A 528-nucleotide genomic window follows, 5' to 3' on the forward strand; every position below is an offset into this window, starting at 1 on the left:
TGTACCCTAAAAATGTGACTTTGTGGGGGGGGGGGACTTTCATTTGATCATCTTGATTATCTTTTTATGAAATCCACATGATGTACATTAAAATGCATATCATTGTTCCTTCTGGGCACGACAGACCTATATTGACAGCCATTTGTTATTAATCGCACTTCTAATTTATGCATTCTAAATATGGTAACTGGATAAAAATTTAAAATGCTTCGCATTTTTAATGGTAATTTATTTACAAGCATTCATATCTGCAATGAATGAACTGTGGTGCAAGCATAAATATTCAGAGCACAAAAAACTGATTTTCGTCAGACATACAAATAAAATATTGTTTCTTAGGATAGCCCCCTAAAAAAAGAAAAAAAATGGTTTGCCAAATCTAGACAACCGCTGACGAAATCAGTTTCAGATTCATGGTTTCGCACAAGATCCACATATATGCTAGACTGAATAAAATATGCCAAACAGCGCATGGTTTAATATGTATACTTATTAGCATACACTCTTCCAAATGCAAGACTTCACGAG

The sequence above is a fragment of the Penaeus monodon genome, chromosome 24 (genome assembly GCF_015228065.2).
Source record: "Penaeus monodon isolate SGIC_2016 chromosome 24, NSTDA_Pmon_1, whole genome shotgun sequence".
Lineage (NCBI taxonomy): Eukaryota > Metazoa > Arthropoda > Malacostraca > Decapoda > Penaeidae > Penaeus > Penaeus monodon.